The 22,907-nt window shown below is 39.6% G+C and overlaps 1 pseudogene; it reads left to right on the top strand.

The window, feature by feature from the left end:
* The first annotated feature begins 1,546 nt into the window (after positions 1-1,546).
* Positions 1,547-2,631, top strand: LOC111169556 (TATA-box-binding protein pseudogene; annotated as a pseudogene).
* The last annotated feature ends 20,276 nt before the right edge of the window (positions 2,632-22,907 follow it).

A 22,907-nucleotide genomic window follows, 5' to 3' on the forward strand; every position in this document is an offset into this window, starting at 1 on the left:
ACTAAATCCACAACTTTGCCTTCATACACTGTTCAAAATTCTCTACCTAATTTTGTGAAATATGAACACTTCCAATCATTAAAATGTCATAAATTGTGATTGTGAAAGTCAAGTGTCAAGATGAACCGATGAATTGCAATTTAGACATAAAGTTTCCCAAAATTACCTGATCATAACACTCACCTCACAGTGGGAGTTTGTTAAGATACAGATTTCCAGGCCACCACTCCCCTCAAGATTGTGATTTAGTAGGTCAGGGTGGATAGAATCTGTTTTATCTGCATTTCACAAGGCCCCAAAGTGACTCATATGATCAGACAAGCCCCAATGTGACTCATATGATCAGATTTGCTTTCTGATCTTGAGTTCTTGAATCAGTTTTCCCTCCACTCCTACTTTATTGTCTTGGTCAATGACATAATAATTCTGATCCATCAGTCTGGGACCAGTGAAGATCCCTGACAGAACTGAGTCAGACAAAAGGATGTGCTGGTTATATCAGCATGGTTGTGACACTGGCGCAGGTCTGGTCAGAATCTAAGATTAGGCAGAAAACAGCAACCAGGTCAATGTGGGTCACAGGGAGCAGAGCATGACTAGATAAGATTTAAGGCACATTATATAATGCCAAAAATGTACCCCAAATCCAGGGAAGGCTCAAGCAGATCTGATCATAGCTCCAGGAAAAGCTCAAAGGAAATAGTGGTTTCAGCTACATTCTCCAATTACATTTTAATTAGAGCAGTTCAGGACTTCTGGCTGGCAGTTATCCCAGGAAAAGACCCTTCGGTGAGTGATTCTTAACCTTCTCTGGGTCATGAACTCCTTTAAGAATCTGATCAAAGTTGTAGAATTTTTCCCTCGAAAAATACACAGATTAACATATTCACAAATTACTATATACAATTTCTGAGGTTTCATAAACCACCAATCCTATTCATAGACTCCAGACTCAGAACCTTCTTCCACAGACCCTAAAGGACCTTGGCTAAACAGAGCCATGTTGAATCTCCTTAGAGGTGAAGTGGGTCTGGGAAGGACTACTCATTGCTTGGAAGGCTGAATTTGATATCAGAGGTTCCTGTGTCCATTAGGCTAGACTGCCAAAATCTATGAAAGGAAGCCCTCATGCTTGTTACTTTAAATTTTTTGGTTCAACAAGTATTATCTATGTAGAGTTCATTTCATTCCAGGCTAGGACCTGAGAAATCAGCAGTGAACAAGACAAACAAAAATGGAGCTTGCAGTCTAGTGGAGGATACTGACATTAAACAAAGCAAAATACATGAATAGAAGTATTGTAAATTGTAAATGTTAACAAAAGAAACAATCAAGGAGTTGAGATAGAGTTATAGGAGGCAAGGATGGAGGAAATTATTCCTGATAAGAAGGTGAGAGTTATCTCTGCAGTGACTCCAGTGATTATATCAAAAAAATATCAGATTTGACCAAAAAATGAGGAGATTCTACAAACAACTCTCTTTTCTGAGAATAAGCAACACTGTTTCTTGGTGTGCATGAAGATAACCCAGAGAGTTAAGGAAGTCGCTAAGAAGAGTGTGCTGGGGATGCTCTAGGAAAAGACTGAATGCTGAGGCGATTTACAGTCCAAAGGGTTTTGATTTGCCAAGAAGTAAATGAACCTCATGGATCAGAACAACAACCTCCCACCTTATGCCCAGGGCCTGGCCTTCCCTCAGGGTACTATGACTCCTAGAATCCCTATCTTTAGTCTAATGATTCCTTATGGCACAGGACTGACTCCACAGCCTATTCAGAACACCAATAGTCTGTCTTTATTGGAAGAGCAGTGAAGACAGCAGCAGCAACAGCAGCAGCAGCAGCAGCAGGCGGCAGTGGCAGCCATTCAGTAGTCGACGTCCCAGCAGGCAACCCAGGGAGCCTCAGGCCAGACACCACAGCTTTTCCACTCACAAACTCTTAACGACCGCACGCTTGCCGGGCACCACTCCCCTGTATCCCTCCCCCATGACCCCCATTACCTACCCCTGCCACGCCAGCCTCAGAGAGCTCTGGGATTGTGCCGCAGCTGCAAAATATTGTATCCATAGTGAATCTTGGTTGTAAACTTGACCTAAAGACCACTGTACTTCGTGCAGGGAATGCTGAATATAATCCCAAGCGGTTTGCTGCTGTAATTATGAGAATAAGAGAGCCCCGGGCCACTGCACTGATATTCAGTTCTGGGAAGATGGTGTGCACAGGAGCCAAGAGTGAAGAACAGTCCAGACTAGCAGCAAGAAAATATGCCAGGGTTGTACAGAAGTTGGGTGTTCTAGCTAAGTTCTTGGACTTCAAGATTTAGGACATGGTGGGGAGCAGTGATGTGAAATTCCCTATAAGGTTAGAAGGCTTTGTGCTTACCCACCAACAGTTCAGTAGTTATGAGCCAGAGTTATTTCCTGGTTTAATCTACAGAATGATCAAACCGAGAATTGTTCTCCTTATTTTTGTTTCTGGACAAGTTATATTAACAGGTGCTAAAGTCAGAGCAGAAATTTATGAAGCCTTTGAGAACATCTACCCTATTCTAAAGGGTTTCAGGAAGACAATGTAATGGCTGTCACCTATTCCTGCCTCCCCCATCCACTTGTTTTTTAATTTTTTAAAACATATTTATTGGAGTATAATTGCTTTACAATAATGTGTTAGTTTCTGCTGGTTTTTTTTTTTTTTTAACAAATCAGTTTTGGTACATTTAGTGGTGTTGTGGACGGCCCCATGTGATGAGAGGATGGATGTTCGGTTGTAGGTTGCAGCATGAAGTGAAGCTCTCCTGCATGTGTACCCCATAAGAATGCCAGGAAGGGGTATTATTTCTGCACAGAGAACACCGAAGTGTTACTGTAAGTTGCTCGAACTGGGCTGCTATTCTGTCAGAGCTGCCCATTTACTTATATTTATATTTTAAACACTTACTGCTGTTGACAAGTGGGTTTAAGGGACAAAACTTTAAGTGTTAAAGCCACCTCAACAATTGATTGGACTTTATTTTGTTTAATTTCCTCCCTATAAACCACAGTTTTTATATTTCTACAGAAAAGTAAAAATCTTTTTTAAAAGTGTTGTTTTCTAATTTGTAACTCCTAGGGGTTATTTTTGTGCCACATTCCACCTTTTCAGTATTGCAGGACAGAATAGAAATGTATTAATGAAAACAAATGGCTGTACATATTTTTCTTCCTTCAGAGTACTCTGTACACTAAATGCTGTTTATAAAATTTAAAAAAAAACAAGGTGAGAAAAAAATCTCCTGAGGAAGAGATCCTCATGCTGAGATCTAGGGAGTTTGCCTTGAGAAAAGTCAGTGGGGAGCACTATAAATGGAAAGAACAGCATACATAATGACCTTGAAATAGGAAAGGGACTGCCTTGTTTAAGAAAGTGAGAAAAAGACCAGTGTGCATGAAGAAGAGTACATGACGTGGAGAATGGCAGAAGATGAGGGTGTCGAATTATAAAGAGGTGCAATCATGCAGGGCCTTAACAGGTCATGATACCTGACTCTGAATTTTATCCAAAGTGTAATAGAAAGTTATCGAATAGATCTATGTAATAAGTAACATGATTTATTTAACATTTTTAAAAATCACTTTGCTAAGTGGAGAATGAATTAGATGAGGCAAGAATGGAACCAGAGAGACCAGTTGGGATTCTGTTGTAGTGACTCATGTGTGGTTTGACTAAGATAGTGTCAGTAGAAGTCAGAGGTGGATTCCAGATATATGTTGGCACTACAATTGGCATGATTGACTGGTGTATCTGTTTCAGGGAAGAGTAAGGCAAGAGGAAAGCAAATCAAGGTTTCAGAGCAAGGAATCAAGGAATTCATAAGTTTCTGGCTAGAAAAATTGTGGATGGATGCTGATGCTATTAACTGGAATGGGGAAGACTGTGGATGGGAAGCAAGTTTGGTAGAAAAAAAACAATAGTTTCACTTTTCAACATGTTGTTTGATATTACTATGAGATATCAAAGTGGAAATTTCAAATGGACAGCTGATATGAAAATCTGGAAATACAAATTTGAAAATCATCAACATCAGATGGTAATTGAATCCATGAGAATTGATGAACATTGCTAGGGAGAGAATGTAGCAAGAGTAGAGGGTCCATAAAGAGAATGGAAGAATGCCAACATTTAGAGTCAGTTATAGGATGAGAAGCCAACTAAGGAACCAGAGGTAGAGCAGTAAGCCGAGGCAGGAACAAAAACCAGGAAAGATTAGTGTTACAGAAGCTACTATGGACTGAATTGTGTTCCTCCAAAATTCATATGTTGAAACCCTAACCCCTTATGTGATTGTATTTGGAGACAGGGTCTTGAGTAAGTAGTTAAGGTTAAATGAGGTCAAAAGGGTAGGGCCCTAATCTAATAGGATTGGTGTCCTTATAAGAAGAGGGAGAGATACCAGAGATCGTTCTCTCTCTCTCTCTCTGTCTCTCTGCATATGTACATATATATCTCCATATGAAGACACAGTGAGAAGGTGGCCATCAGCAAGCCAGGAAGAGAGTCCTCACCAAAACTCAAACCATGTTGGACCTTGATCTTGAACATCCTAGCCTCCAGAACTGTGAGAAATAAATTTCTGTTGTTTAAGCCACCCAGTGTATGGTATTTGTTATGGCAGCTTGAGCTGACTAATACAGAAACAATGAGGAGAATATTTCAAGAAGAAAGGAGTGCTGTTGAGGAGTCAAGTAAAATGAAAACAAAGCAGTGACTGCTGAACTTGGCAATACTGAGGTAATTATTGACCTTGGGAAGAACAGTATCTCAAGAACTATGACGGAGATGGAAGCTGGAAAATTGTGGGCTGAGGAGAGATGAAGAGGTGAGGATGTGGAGACATCAACTACAGACAGCTGGGTTGGGAAGTTTTGTTGTAAAGGGAATCAGAGAAGCAGAACAGTGGCTGAAGGATGACCTAGATTCAAAACTTTTTTTCTTTAAAAGAATGGGACTAGTATAAGAGGTTTATGCTGATAGAAATGATTGCATGGAAACAGAGAAATTGATACAAAAGAGAGAGGGAATAACTAAGTCAAAGAGCAAGTTTCTTAGGAGGTAAGAGGGATAACCTTCAAAGCGTATGTGAGATATTGGCCTTTGGTAAGAGGATAGATGCTTACTCAGTTGTAAGAGAAAGTAAGAGGAAAACATGGGTGAAAGTACAGATAGGATTGTAGACTTATTGGTGGAAAGAAGTGAGAGTTTTCTGTAATGGTTTCTATTTTCTCAATAAAATAAAAATCAAGGCCAACAGATGGGAGTGAAAGTAAAGGAGGAGATATGGGAGGCTTGATGAGAGAGAAAAAGGTTTGAAATAGTGTCCATGTGAAGACACAAAGTGAAGCCTCCCAGAGAAACATAGTGGCATCATCAGGCAGAGTTAGGCCAGGCCACATTCTGGTTTTTGATCTGGGGGCTGGTTACAGAGTATGTTTACTTTGTGAAAATTCATCAGTCTGTACACAAAATAATTTTTGCACTTTTTTGTTTATATGTTATATTTTATTTTAATTTTATGGAAAAAACACCCTTCTACCTGAAAATTAGAAGAAAAAATAAACCTTTCCTACCTATGTATCACCTGGTTTCACTTGTTTCCTTTAGATTCTATGGTCAAAAATTACAACCACTCACTTGCATATGCATTTATTGCACTTGTCCCTCTCTCCCATCATCAAAATGCTAGCTGAAACCTATCATTCACCTTCTCTGTGCCTGCCTTCAAGCAAGAAAAGTTTGCTGGAGAAAAAATCTCACAACTGAGTCAACTAGTTCAATTTTAAATCCATGACCTCGGACTTCAAACTCATGCCTGACTGCCTGTTGATGCCACTGTTATTATGTCAATGCCACAGTGTCTTGATTACTGTGGTTTTATAGTGAGTTTTGAAATTAGAAAGTGGGAGTCTCCAACTCTGTTTTCCTTTTTCAGGAGTGTTTTAACTATTCTGGGTCCCTTGCATTCCCATACCAATTTTAGTGTCAGCTTGTCAATTTCTGTTTTTAAAAATAGGCAGCTATGATTTTGATAGGGATTGTGTTAGTTCTGTAGATCAATTTGGGGAGTATTGCCATCTTAACATTATCTCCTAATCCATGAACATGGGGTGTCATTCCATTTATTTAGATCTTTATTTTAATGATGTTTTGTTGTTTTCTATGTATATGTCTTGAACTTTTGTTAAATTTATTTCCAAGTATTTATTCTTTTTGATGCTGTTGTAATTTCCTGTTTGGATTATTTGTTGCTAATGTATAGAAATACAACTGATTTTTATATATTGATTTTATATTCTTCAATCTTGCTGAACTTGTTTATTAGTTCTAGTAGTGTTTTAATGGATTCCTTAGGATTTTCTATATTCAAGATCATGTCAGCTGTGAATAGCGATAATTTTACTTCTTCCTTTCCAATCTGGACACATTTTATTTCATTTTCCGGCCTATTTGTCCTGGTTAGAGCCTCAAAGACAATGTTAAGTAGAAGTGAGGAGAATGGACACCCTTGTCTTGTTCCTGATCTTAGATGGAAAGCTTCCAGTCTTTTGCCATTAAGTATGATGCTGGCTGTGGGGCTTTCACAGATGTCCTTTATCAAGTTGAGGAATTTCCCTCCTACTCCTAGTTTCTTAAGTGTTTTGTTTTTTTTTCTGTACGCAGGTCTCTCACTGTTGCGGCCTCTCCCGTTGTGGAGCACAGGCTCCAGACGCGCAGGTTCAGCGGCCACGGCTCACGGGCCTAGCTGCTCCGCGGCACGTGGGATCTTCCCGGACCGGGGCATAAACCCATGTCCCCGGCATCGGCAGGCGGACTCTCAACCACTGCGCCACCAGGGAAGCCCTCTTAAGTGTTTTTTATCAATGCAATCTGACAATCTGCCTTTTAACTGGGGCACTTAGACCAGAGGTCGGGAAATTATGGCCTGTAGGCCAACTCCAGCCCAACCCACTGGCAGTTTTTGTAAATAAAACGTTACTAGAACAAAGTCAGGCTTATTCTTTCATATATTACCTATGGCTATTTTCATGCTACAACAGTAGAGTTGAGTAATTCAGACAAACACTGTATGGCCTTCAAAATCTAAACTATTGGGAGGAGCTTCAAAATGGCGAAAGGGTAAGACGTGGAGATCACCTTCCTCCCCACAAATACATCAGAAATACATCTACATGTGGAACAACTCCTACAGAACACCTACTGAAAACTGGCAGAAGACCTCAGACTTCCCAAAAGGCAAGAAACTCCCTACGTACCTGGGTAGGGCAAAAGAAAAAAGAAAAAAACAGAGACAAAAGAATAGGGATGGGACCTGCACCAGTGGCAGGGAGCTGTGAAGGAGGAAAAGTTTCCACACGCTAGAAAGCCCCTTCAGGGAGGAGATTGCAGGTGGCAGAGGGGGAAAGCTTCAGAGCCGCGTAGGAGAGCACAGCCACAGGGGGGCGGGGGGCAAAGAGGAGAGATTCCTGCACAGAGGATCAGTGCTGACCGGCACTCACCAGCCCGAGTGGCTTGTCTGCTCCCCCGTGGGGACGTGCGGTGCTGCGAGCTGAGGTCGGCTTTGGTCGGATCGCAGGGAGAGGACTGGGGCTGGTGGCGTGAACACAGCCTGCAGGGGGTTAGTGCACCACGGCTGGCCCGGAGGGAGTCCGGGGAAAAGTCTGGAGCTGCCAAAGGGGCAAGAGACATTTTCTTGCCTATTTGTTTCTTGGTGCACGAGGAGAGGAGATTAACAGAGCCGCTTAAAGGAGCTCCAGAGACAGGCACAAGCCACGGCTATCAGCGCAGATCCCAGAGACGGGCATGAGATGCTAAGGCTGCTGCTGCTGCCACCAAGAAGCCTGTGTGCGAGCACAGGTCACTATCCACACCTGCCCTCCCTGGAGCCTGTGCAGCCCGCCACTGCCAGGGTACCGTGATCCAGGGACAACTTCCCCGGGAGAACGCACGGCACGCCTCAGGCTGGTGCAACGTCACGCCGGCCTCTGCCGCCGCAGGCTCGCCCCGCACTCTGTGCCCCTCCCTCACCCCGGCCTGAGTGAGCCAGAGCCCCCGAATCAGTGGCTCCTTTAATCCCGTCCTGTGTGAGCAAAGAACAGACGCCCTCAGGAGACCTACAAGCAGAAGCAGAGCCAAATTCAAAGCTAAACCCCAGGAGCTGTGCGAACAAAGAAGAGAAAGGGAAATCTCTCCCAGGAGCCTCAGGAGCAGTGGATTAAATCTCCACAACCAACCTGATGTACCCTGCATCTGTGGAATAACTGAATAGACAACAAATCATCCCAATTTGAGGAGGTGGACTTTGGGAGCAAAGATATATATTTTTTCCCCTTTTTCTCTTTTTGTGAAAGTGTATGGGTATGCTTCTGTGTGTGATTTTGTCTGTATAGCTTTGCTTTTACCATTTGTCCTAAGGTTCTGTCTGTCCAGGTTTTTTGTTTTGTTTTTTCTTTTTTTTAGTATAGTTTTTAGTGCTTGTTATCATTGGTGGATTTGGTTTTTGGTTTGGTTGCTCTCTTCTTTCTTTCTTTCTTTTTTTTATTACTTAAAAATTTTTTTAATAATTATTTTTTATTTTAAATAACTTTCTTTTCTTTCTTTCTTTCTTTCTTTCTCCCTTTTATTCTGAGCCGTGTGGATGACAGGCTTTTGGTACTCTGGCCAGGTGTCAGGGCAGTGCTTCTGAGGTGGGAGAGCCAAGTTCAGTACACTGGTCCACCAGAGACTTCCCAGCTCCACGGCGAAATATCAAACAGCGAAAATCTCCCAGAGACCTCCATCTCAATGCCAAGAACCTCCTCCAGTCAATGACCAGCAAGCTACAGTGCTGGACACCCTATGCCAAACAACTAGCAAGACAGGAACACAACCCCGCCTATTAGCAGAGAGGCTGCCTAAAATCATAATAAGGCCACAGACACAGCAAAGCACACCACCAGATGTGGACCTGCCCACGAGAAAGACAAGATCCAGCCTCATCCACCAGAAGACAGGCACTAGTCCCCTCCACCAGGAAGCCTACACAACCCACTGAACCAACCTTAGCCACTGGGGACAGACAGACACCAAAAACAACAGGAACTACGAACCTGCGTCCTGCAAAAAGGAGACCCCAAACACAGTAAGATAAGCAAAATGAGAAGACAGAGAAATGCACAGCAGATGAAGGAGCAAGATAAAAACCCACCAGACCTAACAAATGAACAGGAAATAGGCAGTCTACCTGAAAAAGAATTCAGTATAATGATAGTAAAGATGATCCAAAATCTTGGAAATAGAATAGAGAAAATGCAAGAAACATTTAACAAGGACCCAGAAGAACTAAAGATGAAACAAGCAACAATGAACAACACAATAAATGAAATTAAAAATGCTCTGGAAGGGATCAATAGCAGAATAACTGAGGCAGAAGAACGGATAAGTGACCTGGAAGATAAAATAGTGGAAATAACTACTGCAGAGCAGAGTAAAGAAAAAAGAATGAAAAGAACTGAGGACACTCTCAGAGACCTCTGGGACAGCATTAAATGCAGCAACATTCGAATTATAGGGGTTCCAGAAGAAGAAGAGAAAAAGAAAGGGACTGAGAAAATATTTGAAGAGATTATAGTTGAAAACTTCCCTAATATGGGAAAGGAAATAGTTAATCAAGTCCAGGAAGCACAGAGAGTCCCAAACAGGATAAATCCAAGGAGAAATATGCCAAGACACATATTAATCAAACTGTCAAAAATTAAATACAAAGAAAGCATATTAAAAGCAGCAAGGGAAAAACAACAAATAACACACAAGGGAATCCCCATAAGGTTAACAGCTGATCTTTCAGCAGAAACTCTGCAAGCCAGAAGGGAGTGGCAGGACATATTTAAAGTGATGAAGGAGAAAAACCTACAACGAAGATTACTCTACCCAGCAAGGATCTCATTCAGTTTTGATGGAGAAATTAAAACCTTTACAGACAAGCATAAGCTGAGAGAGTTCAGCACCACAAAACCAGCTTTACAACAAATTCTAAAGGAACTTCTCTAGATAAGAAACAAAAGAGAAGGAAAAGACCTACAATAACAAACCCAAAACAATTAAGAAAATGGGAATAGGCACATACATATCGATAATTTCCTTAAATGTAAATGGATTAAGTGCTCCCACCAAAAGATACACACTGGCTGAATGGATACAAAAAGAAGACCCATATATATGCTGTCTACAAGAGACCCACTTCAGACCTAGAGACACATACAGACTGAAAGTAAGGGGATGGAAAAAGATATTCCATGCAAATGGAAACCAAAAGAAAGCTGGAGTAGCAATTCTCATATCAGACAAAATAGACTTTAAAATAAAGACTATTAGAAGAGACAGAGAAGGACGCTACATAATGATCAAGGGATCAATCCAAGGAGAAGATATAACAATTGTAAATATTTATGCACCCAACATAGGAGCACCTCAGTACATAAGGCAAATATTAACAGCCATGAAAGGGGAAATCGACAGTAACACATTTATAGTAGGGGATATTAACACCCCACTTTCACCAATGGACAGATCATCATCCAAAATGAAAATAAATAAGGAAACACAAGCTTTAAATGATACATTAAACAAGATGGACTTAATTGATATTTATAGGACATTCCATCCAAAAATAACAGAATACACATTTTTCTCAAATGCTCATGGAAAATTCTCCCGAATATATCATATCTTGGGTCACAAATCAAGCCTTGGTAAATTTAAGAAAACTGAAATTGTATCAAGTATCTTTTCCGACCACAACGCTATGAGACTAGATATCAATTACAGGAAAAGATCTGTAAAAAATACATACACATGGAGGCAAAACAATACACTACTTAATAACGAAGTGATCACTGAAGAAATCAAAGAGGAAATAAAAAAATACCTAGAAACAAATGACAATGGAGACACGATGACCCAAAACCTATGGGATGCAGCAAAAGCAGGTCTAGGAGGGAAGTATATAGCAATACAATCCTACCTTAAAAAAAGAGGAAACATCTCGAATAAACAACCTAACCTTGCACCTAAAGCAATTAGAGAAAGAAGAACAAAAAAACCCCAAAGTTAGCAGAAGGAAAGAAACCATAAAAATCAGATCAGAAATAAATGAAAAAGAAATGAAGGAAATGATAGCACAGATCAATAAAACTAAAAGGTGGTTCTTTGAGAAGATAAACAAAATTGATAAACCATTAGCTAGACTCATCAAGAAAAAAAGGGAGAAGACTCAAATCAATAGAATTAGAAATGAAAATGGAGAAGTAACAACTGACACTGCAGAAATACAAAAGATCATGAGAGATTACTACAAGCAACTCTATGCCAATAAAATGGACAACCTGGAAGAAATGGACAAATTCTTAGAAATGCACCACCTTCCGAGACTGAACCAGGAAGAAATAGAAAATATGAACAGACCAATCACAAGCACTGAAATGGAAACTGTGATTAAAAATCTTCCAACAAACAAAAGCCCAGGACCAGATGGCTTCATAGGCGAATTCTATCAAACATTTAGAGAAGAGCTAACACCTACCCTTCTCAAACTCTTCCAAAATATAGCAGAGGGAGGAACACTCCCAACCTCACTCTACGAGGCCACCATCACCCTGATACCAAAACCAGACAAAGATGTCACAAAGAAAGAAAACTACAGGCCAATATCACTGATGAACATACATGCAAAAATCCTCAACAAAATACTAGCAAACAGAATCCAACAGCACATTAAACGGATCATACACCATGATAAAGTGGGGTTTATTCCAGGAATACAAGGATTCTTCAATATATGCAAATCAATCACCGTGATATACCATATTAACAAATTGAAGGAGAAAAACCATATGATCATCTCAATAGATGCAGAGAAAGCTTTTGACAAAATTCAACACCCATTTATGATAAAAACCCTCCAGAAAGTAGGCATAGAGGGAACTTTCCTCAACATAATAAAGCCCATATATGACAAGCCCACAGCCAATATCATCCTCAATGGTGAAAAACTGAAAGCATTTCCACTAAGATCAGGAACAAGACAAGGTTGCCCACTCTCACCACTCTTATTCAACATAATTTTGGAAGTTTTTGCCACAGCAATCAGAGAAGAAAAGGAAATAAAAGGAATCCAAATCAGAAAAGAAGAAGTAAAGCTGTCACTGTTTGAAGATGACATAATACTATACATAGAGAATCCTAAAGATGCTACCAGAAAACTACTAGGGCTAATCAATGAATTTGGTAAAGTAACAGGATACAAAGTTAATGTGCAGACATCTCTTGCATTCCTATACACTAATGATGAAAACTCTGAAAGAGAAATTAAGGAAACACTCCCATTTATCATTGTAACAAAAAGAATAAAATACCTAGGAATAAACCTATCTAGGGACACAAAAGACCTGAATGCAGAAAACCATAAGACACTGATGAAAGAATTTTAAAATGACACAAACAGATTGAGAGATATACCATGTTCTTGGATTGGAAGAATCAATGTTGTGAAAATGACTATAGTACCCAAAGCAGTCGACAGATTCAATGCAATCCCTATCAAACTACCACTGGCATTTTTCACAGAACTAGGACAAAAAATTTCACAATTTGTATGGAAACACAAAAGACCACAAATAGCCAAAGCAATCTTGAGAAAGAAAAACGGAGCTCGAGAAATCAGGCTCCGTGACTTCAGACTAAACTACAAAGCTACAGTAATCAAGGCAGTATTTTACTGGCACAAAAACAGAAATGTAGATCAATGGAACAGGATAGAAAGCCCAGAGATAAACCCACGCACATATGGTCACCTTATCTTTGATAAAGGAGGCAAGAATATACAATGGAGGAAAGACACCATCTTCAATAAGTGGTGCTGGGAAAACTGGACAGCTACATGTAAAAGAATGAAATTAGAACACTTCCTAACACCATACAGAAAAATAAACTCAAAATGGGTTAAAGACCTAAATGTAAGGCCAGACGCTATAAAACTCTTAGAGGAAAACAGAGGCAGAATGCTCTATGACATAAATCATAGCAAGATCCTTTTTGACCCACCTCCTAGAGAAATCAAAGTAAAAACAAAAATAAACAAATGGGACCTACTGAAACTTAAAAGCTTTTGCACAGCAAAGGAAAAGATAAACAAGATGAAAAGACAAGGCTCAGAATGGGAGGAAATATTTGCAAATGAAGCAACTGACAAAGGATTAATCTCCAAAATTTACAAGCAGCTCATGCAGCTCAATATCAAAAAACAAACAACCCAATCCAAAAACGGGCAGCAGACCTAAATCGACATTTCTCCAAAGAAGATATACAGACTGCCAACAAACACATGAAAGAATGCTCAACATCATTTATCATTAGAGAAATGCAAATCAAAACTACATTGAGATATCTCACACTGGTCAAAATGGCCATCATCAAAAAATCTACAAACAGTAAATGCTAGAGAGAGTGTGGAGAAAAGGGAACCCTCTTGCACTGTTGGTGGGAATGTGAATTGGTGCAGCCACTTTGGAGAACAATATGAAGGTTCCTTAAAAAACTAAAAATAGAACTACCATATGACCCAGCAATCCCACTACTGGGCATATACCCTGAGAAAACCATAATTCAAAAAGAGTCATGTACCAAAATGTTCATTGCAGCTCTATTTACAACAGCCCGGAGATGGAAGCAACCTAAGTGTCCATCGACGGGTGAATGCATAAAGAAGGTGTGGCTCATCACAAAGGGGATGTGAACCAGGCAGGAGTGACCTCACACCAGAGGGCCCACATCACAAAAAAAAAAAAAGATGTGGCTCATATATACAATGGAATATTACTCAGCCATAAAAAGAAACGAAGTTGAGTTATTTGTAGTGAGGTGGATGGACCTAGAGTCTGTCCTACAGAGTGAAGTAAGTCAGAAAGAGAAAAACAAATACCGTATGCTAACTCATATATATGGAATCTAAAATAATAATAATAATAATGGTTATGAAGAACCTATGGGAAAGACGGGAATAAAGACACAGACCTACTAGAGAATGGACTTGAGGATAAGGGGAGGGAGAAGGGTGAGCTGGGACAAAGTGAAAGAATAGCATGGACATATATACACTACCAAATATAAAATAGAAAACTAGTGGGAAGCAGCCGAAAACCACAAGGAGATCAGCTCGGTGTTTTGTGACCACCTAGAGGGGTGGGATAGGGAGTGTGGGAGGGAGGGAGACACAAGAGGGAAGTGATATGGTGATATATGTATATGCACAGCTGATTCACTTTGTTATAAAGTAGAAACTAACACACCACTGTATAGAATTATAGTCCAATAAAGATGTTAAAAAAAAAAGAAAGAAAAAATTTAAATAAATAAACTATTGGTTATCTGATCCTTTACAGACAGTGTTCACTGAATACTGATTTATACAATTTACTTTTAATGTCATTATGAATATGGTTGGTTTTAAATCTTGCTATTTTTATTATACTTACTCTATCTGTTCTCTTTTCCTCTTTTCCTTCTTTTCTTGCCTTCTGGATTAATTGAGATTTTCTTAGTGATTTATTTTATCATCACAATTGGCTTATTAACTGTATTTCTTTGTTTTATACTTTTTAGTGGTTGCTCTGGCACTTACAATCTGCTTCTTGTTACAATTTAATTTATCTCGATCAAGTTTCAAATAAACTTATACCATTTAACACGTAGTGTAAGAACTTTACAACAGTATGTTTTCTTCTCCCCACTCCTGTCCTTTGTACTATTGTCATATGCTTTACTTCTGCAATATATTGGGGAGGGCAGTTCTATTTGCTTTAGACAATTATCTTTTTTTGGTGTTCATATTTTAAAATTTATTTAAAATTTTTCATATGGTAACTTTTCTTTCTTTCTTTCTTTCTTTCTTTCTTTCTTTCTTTCTTTCTTTCTTTCTTTCTCTCTCTCTCTTTCCTTGTTTCTTTCTGTGTACAATTCTATGAATTTTGACCAAAAACATACAGTTGTGTAAACTCTATCACAATCCAGGTTCAGAACGTACCATGGATGCTGTTCTGTCATGCTTGATCCTTGTAAAAAGCACTTATTTTTTACCTTTCAGGGTTATACTACCTAATTATTTTCTCACCAAATTGGTGGTTGGGCAGTGCAATGATTTACAAGTTTCTTGAGAGCTAAAGGGCAGTGTTGTAAACTTAAGAGAACAAATTCTTTCTCTTCTGAACACCCATAGGTATCTCCTGATCACAGTTCACGAATGCATTTATCCTCATCAGCAGACCAGGGAGAAATCACAGGTCCCTGTCCCCAGGATAGCTCAGACTATTTGTTCTCAAACTTTAATGTACCTCAGAATCAACTGGAGGGCTTATTAATATGCAGATTGTGGAGTCCCACACCCAGAGTTCTGTAGGTCTAGAGTAAACCAGACAATTTACATTTCTAACAAGTTTCCAGGTGAGGCTACTGCTTACACATAATGTAAACACACTTCAGTAACCATCAGTTCAGATTATAGCTAGCATCACAAAAAATTCTGCATTGCTTATTCTTGCATGCCTATTTCAGGCTCCTCTATTTTATGGTAGCAGTGAGGAGGGAGTGGGGAGAGGGGCAGTGGGTGCACCTGAGGTAGATTTTAGACTTCTGGTACCATCGCCAGCACTAATACCATGTAATGCACAAGATGAAAAACAGTTATGTTATATTTGCTGGTGTCTGATACTGCTTGTTATCTGATACCTTGTAAGTGAACAGGAAACCCATAACTCAAAGAACTAAAAACAGATAATCATAAAGATGAAAGCATTTGAAAGCTACTCATTGTACCCTCTAAACATTGAGGCTTTTCTTCTTTTTTTTAAAAGACTGAGTTTTTCCATGAACTGACTCATCTGCAGTACTTTCTATATTACCCAGGTGTTCTCCCATAGTCAGTGATATTGTATTAACTTCGGTTTTTATTTAAAAAAATACTTATGTCAACTTTCTCTTTATGTAGGCCCTAGAAACGCTTCAAACAAATGAATTGGAATTCCATAGCAATGTGAAATAATAGTAAGAAGATCATGACATGAACCTTCCTTACAAATTGGATTAATTATGTAGTTAGAGCTATTTCAAGAGGTGAGGTCTTTCATCAGTTTATTTTACCCTTGACTGAAATTCATCAGAAGAAAATAACTCTTTCTATTGGCTCTTATTTTGCTCATATGGTGGCATGAATTTTTAAGGAGGCATGATTTTTTTAAATAGCTTCTGAAACTTTAAAGCAATAGACAAACAGTAGTTATCAATGCTCTAAATTTCCCTTATGAAAGAATTACAGAACTGTGTGAGAGAACAACCTCCTCCTACCCTGTCCAGATTAAAACCCAATAACTAATTAATGTAAGACATTTAAATTTGGGTACTGCTTTTCGTTTTCCAAAGTGCTTCATGGACATTATCTCATTTAGTTGTTCCCAGCAACTTTATGATGATGGCAGGGTAGGTAATAACACCCTCGTTTTATAAATGAAGAAACTGTGGCTGAGAGGTTAAATGATTTATCAGAGATCACATACATCCTAGATTCATACATCTAAGAGTCAGCCAGCACCAAGACCCAGGCATGCTGAAAACTGGTCTCATGTTTTGCCATGACATCAACTGCTTCCTCCAAATAATAATAGAAACACATTTCACCCATATACTACTCTAGTTTCCTTTATACATAACCATGAATCCCTTGACATTCCTTCCAGTCTGTGTCTTAATGTGCTGTAGATATTGCTGTTCATCTGTAGCGAAGGATCTACACATAGCATTTTCTACTCAAGGAATTGAATGTTTGAGTGTTTGGATTATTGTACTGACAGAAGGTGGAAGCTATTTTTCTTGATGGGGAAATTAAAACTCTGTTTTTTCCAGCAAATGGCAAATTTTATACTGAATTATAGGCCAATCCAAATACTTTCCAAGTAAACAGAGTCCCTTCTCTAAATCAGTACAATGCTGTCCAAGACATGGCTGTCCTAGCTTCCTCTCTGTAATAATTGATGTCGTTAAGGCTGTTGATATCCTATACATATTGTAGCATTTCGACTTTTAAACTTTTTATTAAGATTTTATTTTTAAAGTTCACAAGAAAATCTAGGAAAGGGAGAGGTATACCCTCTCCCCCACATGCATAGTCTCCCCTATTATCATCATCCCACGAGAGAGCAGTACATTTGTTACAATTGATGAACCTACATTAACACATCATAATCTTTCAAAGTTCATAGTTTACCTTAGGGTTCACTCTTGGAGTTGTACATTCTATGTTTTGGACAAATGTATAATGACATATATCCATCATTACGATATCATATAAACTATTTTCACTACCCAAAAATCCCCCTGGCAACCACTGATCTTTTTACTGTTCTCCATAGTTTTTCCTTTTCCAGAATGTCATATAGTTGGAATCATACAGTATGCACACTTTCAGATTGGCTCCTTTCATTTAGTAATATGTATTTAAGTTTTCTCCACGTTTTTTCATGGATTGATAGCTCATTTCTTTTTAGCACTGAATAATATTCCATTGTCTGAATGTACCAAGGTTTATTTATCCATTCACCTACTGAAGGACATCTTGGTTGCTTCCAAGTTTTAGCAATTGTGAACAAAGCTGCTATAAACATCTGTGAGATCTTCAAGATGGCGGAGGAGTAGGATGTGGAGATCACCTTCCTCCACACAAGTACATCAAAAATACATCTACTTGTGGAACAACACCTACTGAACGGTGGCAGAAGACCTCAGACTTCCCAAAAGGCAAGAAGCTCCCCACGTACCTGGGTAGGACAAAAGAAAAAAGAAAAACAGAGACAAAAGAATAGGGATGGGACCTGCACCTGTGGGAGGGAGCTGTGAAGGAGGAAAAGTTTCCACACACTAGGAGGCCCCTTCACTGGTGGAAACGGGGTGTGGGCAGGGGGTGGGGAAGCTGCAGAGCCATGGAAGAGAGCACAGCAACAGGGGTGCAGAGGGCAAAGCGAAGAGATTCCCACACAGAGGATCGGTGCAAACCAGCACTCACAAGCCTGAGAGGCTTGTCTGCTCACCTGCTGGGACGGGTGGGGGCTGGGAGCTGAGGCTCAGGTGTTGGAGGTCAGATCCTAAGGAGAGGACTGGGGTTGGCTGCGTGAACACAGCCTGAAGGGAGCTAGTGCACCACAGTTAGCTGGGAGGGAGTCCAGGAAAAAGTATGGACCAGCCGAAGAGGCAAGAGAGCATTGTTTCGGGGTGCATGAGGAGAGGGGATTCCTTCCCTGTCTGCCCACAGAAGGCAGAGCAACACCTAAACGAGCTTCAGAGATGGGCATGAGCCACGGCTCTCAGTGTGGACACAAGAGACGGGCATGAAACGCTAACGCTCCTTTTGCAGTGACCAAAAATCCTGTGTGAAAGCAAAGGTCACTAGCCACACCTCCCCTCCCGGGAGCCTGTGCAGCTTGCCACTGCCAGGGTCCCGTGATCCAGGGACAACTTCCCCGGGGAGAACACACAGCGTGCCTCAGGCTGTTGCAACGTCACACTGGCTACTGCCACCGCAGGCTGGACCCACATTCTGTACCCCTCCCTCCCCCCGGCCTGAATGAGCCAGAGCTCCCTAATCAGCCGCTCCTTTAACCTCCTCCTGTCTGGGTGAAGAATAGATGCCAGAGGGCGACCTACAAACAGGGGTGGGGCCAAATCCAAAGCTGAACCCTGCGAGTTGTGCGAAAAAAGAAGAGAAAGGGAAATTTCTCCCAGCAGCCTCAGGAGCAGCAGATTAAATCTCCACAATAACTGGATGTACCCTGCATCTCTGGAATACCTGAACAGGCAACGAATCATGCCAAAATTGATGCAGTGGACTTTGGGAGCAACTGTAGACTTGGGGTTTGCTGTATGCAACTGAGTAGTTTCTGATTTTTATGTTTATCTTATTATAGTTTTTAGCACTTGTTATCATTGTTGGATTTGTTTACTGGTTTGTTTGCTGTCTTCTTTTTTATTACTTTTTCTTAATTTTAATATTATTTCTTAATACATTTATTTTATTTTATTTATTTTTTCATCCTTTTCTTCTGAGCCATGTGGCTGACGTGTCTTGGTGCTCCAGCTTGGTGTCAGGCCTGAGCCTCTGAGGTGAGAGAGCCAAGTTCAGGACACTGGATCACCAGAGACCTCCCAGCCCCACGTAATATCAATCAACAAGGGCTCTCCCAGAGATCTCCATCTCAGCGCTAAGACCCAGCTCCATTAAATGACGAGCAAGCTCCAGTTTGGGACACCCCATGCCAAACAAATAGCAAGACAAGAACACAAACCCACCCATTAGCAGAAAGCCTGCCTAAAATCATAATGTTCACAGACACCCCAAAACACACTATCAGACATGGTCCTGCCCACCAGAAAGACAAGTTACAGCCTCATCCACCAGAACACAGACACCAGTCCCCTCCACCAGGAAGCCTACAAAACCCACTGAACCAACCTTACCCACTGGGGGCAGACACCAAAGACAAAGGGAACTACAAACCTGAAGCCTGCACAAAGGAGACCCCAAACACAGTAAGTTAAGCAAAATGAAAAGACAAAGAAATACACAGAAGATGAAAGAGCAAGGTAAAAACCCACCAAACCAAACAAATGAAGAGGAAACAGGCAGTCTACCTGAGAAAGAATTCAAAGTAATGATAGTAAATATGATCCAAAATCTTGGAAATAGAATGGAGAAAATGCAAGAAACGTTTCACAAGGACCTAGAAGAACTAAAGAGCAAACAAACAATGATGAGCAACACAATAAATGAAATTAAAAATCCTCTAGAAGGAATCAATAGCAGAATAACTGAGACAGAAGAATGGATAAGTGACCTGGAAGATAAAATAGTGGAATTAACTACCACAGAGTAGAATAAAGAAAAGGAATGAAAAGAATTGAGGACAGTCTCAGAGACCTCTGGGACAATGTTAAACTCACCAACATTTGAATTATAGGGGTCCCAGAAGAAGAAGAGAAAAAAAAGGGGGACTGAGAAAATATATGAAGAGATTATAGTTGAAAACTTCCCTAATATGGGAAAGGAAGTAGACAATCAAGTCCAGGAAGCACAGAGAGTCCCATACAAGATAAATCCAAGGAGAAACACATCAAGACACATGGTAATAAAACTGTCAAAAATTAAATACAAAGAAAAAATATTTAAAGGCAGCAAGGGAAAAGCAGCAAATAATATACAAGGGAATCCCCATAAGGTTAACAGCTGATCTTTCAGCAGAAACTCTGCAAGCCAGAAGGGAGTGGCAGGACTTATTTAAAGTGACAAAAGAGAAAAACCTACAACCATGATTACTCCAACCAACAAGGATCTCATTCAGATTCAACAGAGAAATTAAAACCTTTACAGACAAGCAAAAGCAAAGAGAATTCACCACGACAAAACCAGCTTTACAACAAATCCTAAAGGAACTTCTCTAGGCAGGAAACACAAGAGAAGGAAAAGACCTACAATAACAAACCCAAAACAATTAAGAAAATGGTAATAGGAACACACATATCAATAACTACCTTAAATGTAAATGGATTAAATGCTCCATTTAAACACATAGACTGGCTGAATGGATGAATAAACAAAACCTGTATATATGCTGTCTAGAAGAGACCCACTTCAGACCTAGGGACACATACAGACTGAAAGTGAGGGGATGGAAAAAGATATTCCATGCAAATAGAAATCAAAAGAAAGCTGGAGTAGCAATTCTCCTATCAGATAAAATAGACTTTAAAATAAAGACTATTACAAGAGACAAAGAAGGACACTACATAATGATCAAGGGATCAATCCAAGAAGAAAATATAACAATTGTAAATCTTTATGCACCAAACATAGGAGCACCTCAATACATAAGGCAAATACTAACAGCCATAAAAGGGGAAATCGACAGTAACACAATCATAGTAGGGGACTTTAACACCCCACTTTCACCAATGGACAGGACATCCAAAATGAAAATAAAGAAGGAAACATAAGCTTTAAATGACACATTAAACAACAGGGACTTAATTTATATTTATAGGACATTCCATCCAAAAAAAAACTGAATACAGTTTCTTCTCAAGTGCTCATGGAACATTCTCCAGGATAGATCATATCTTGAGTCACAAATCAAGCCTTGGTAAATTAAAGAAAATTGAAATCATATCAAGTGTCTTTTCTGACCACAATGCTATGAGACTAGATATCAATTACCTGAAAAAAAACTGTAAAAAATACAAACTCACGGAGGCTAAACAATACACAACTAAATAACCAACAGATCACTGAAGAAATCAAAGAGGAAATCAAAAAATACCTGGAAACAAATGACAATGAAAGCACAACAGCCGAAAACGTATGGGATGCAGCAAAAGCAGTTCTAAGAGGGAAGTTTTTAACCATACAATCCTACCTCAAGAAACAAGAAACATCTTAAATAAACCACCTAACCTTACACCTAAAGCAATTAGAGAAAGAAGAACAACAACAAAAAGAAAACCAAAGTTAGCAGAAGGAAAGAGATCATAAAGATCAGATCAGAAATAAATGAAAAAGAAATGAAGGAAATGATTGCAAAGATCAATAAAACTAAAAGCTGGTTCTTTCAGGAGATAAACAAAACTGATAAACCATTAGCAAAATTCATCAAGAAAAAAAGGGAGAGGACTCAAATCAATAGAATTAGAAATGAAAATGGAGAAGTAACAACTGACACTGCAGAAATACAAAAGATCATGAGAGATTACTACAAGCAACTATATGCCAGTAAAATGGACAACCTAGAAGAAATGGACAAATTCTTAGAAATACACAACCTTCTGAGACTGAACCAGGAAGAAATAGAAAATATGAACAGACTAATCACAAGCACTGAAATGGAAACTGTGATTTAAAATCTTCCAACAAACAAAAGCCCCGTACCAGATGGCTTCATAGGCGAATTCTATCAAACATTTAGAGAAGAGCTAACACCTCTCCTTCTCAAACTCTTCCAAAATATACAGAGGGAGGAACACTCCCAAACTCATTCTACGAGGCCACCATCACCCTGATACCAAAACCAGACAAAGATGTCACAAATAAGAAAACTACAGGCCAATATCACTGATGAACATAGATGCAAAAATCCTCAACAAAACACTAGCAAACAGAATCCAACAGCACACTGAAAGGATCATACACTGTGATCAAGTGGGGTTTATCCCAGGAATGCAAGAATTCATCAATATACACAAATCAATCAATGTGATAAACCATAGAGACGAAATGAAGGAGAAAAAACATATGATCATCTCAATAGATGCAGAAAAAGCTTTCAAAAACATTCAACACCCATTTATGATAAAAACCCTCCAGAAAGTAGGCATAGAGGGAACTTACCTCAACATAATAAAGGCCATATGTGACAAACCCACAGCCAACGTTGTTCTCAATGGTGAAAAATTGAAACCAATTCCAGTAAGATCAGGAACAAGACAAGGTTGCCCACTCTCATCATGATTATTCAACATGGTTTGGAAGCTTTAGCCACAGCAGTCAGAGGAGAAAAAGAAATAAAAGAGATCCAAATCAGAAACGAAGAAGTAAAGCTGTCCCTGTTTGCAGATGACATGGTACCATACCTAGAGAATCCTAAAGATGCTACCAGAAAACTACTAGAGCTAATCAATGTATTTAGTAAAGTAGCAGGATACAAAATTAATGCACAGAAATCTCTTGCATTCCTATACACTAATGATGAAAAATCTGAAAGAGAAATTAAGGAAACACTCCCATTTACCATTGCAACAAAGAGAATGAA

The sequence above is a fragment of the Delphinapterus leucas genome, chromosome X, assembly GCF_059928025.1.
Source record: "Delphinapterus leucas isolate spDelLeu-1000000601 "Yukka" chromosome X, BTC_Dleu_Yukka2, whole genome shotgun sequence".
Lineage (NCBI taxonomy): Eukaryota > Metazoa > Chordata > Mammalia > Artiodactyla > Monodontidae > Delphinapterus > Delphinapterus leucas.